Here is a 304-nt window from a genome sequence, read left to right on the forward strand (position 1 = left end):
AGGTGAGAGGAGAAGAGGCCAGCTCCTGGAGGTGGGAAAAGCAGGGGAAAGGTCTGGGGCTGGAGTGGGTCCCCTGGAGCGAGAGGGCTCAGCTCATGCCACCCAGCGGAGCCAGGAGATAGGGCCCAGAGGGTGGGGAGGCATCTCTACCCGCTAAACGCCGACTCCAAACATCCTGCAGCACTTGCGGGCGCAGAGAAATGCGGGGCCTCAACAATCAGACACCCCAACTCCCAAACCCCGCGGTCAGTACGGCCTACCCCGGGCGCCGGCCAGACACGAGTCTAGTTGCACTAGGCAGGGG

Source organism: Bison bison, unplaced genomic scaffold (assembly GCF_000754665.1).
Source record: "Bison bison bison isolate TAMUID 2011002044 unplaced genomic scaffold, Bison_UMD1.0 scf7180017864080, whole genome shotgun sequence".
NCBI lineage: Eukaryota > Metazoa > Chordata > Mammalia > Artiodactyla > Bovidae > Bison > Bison bison.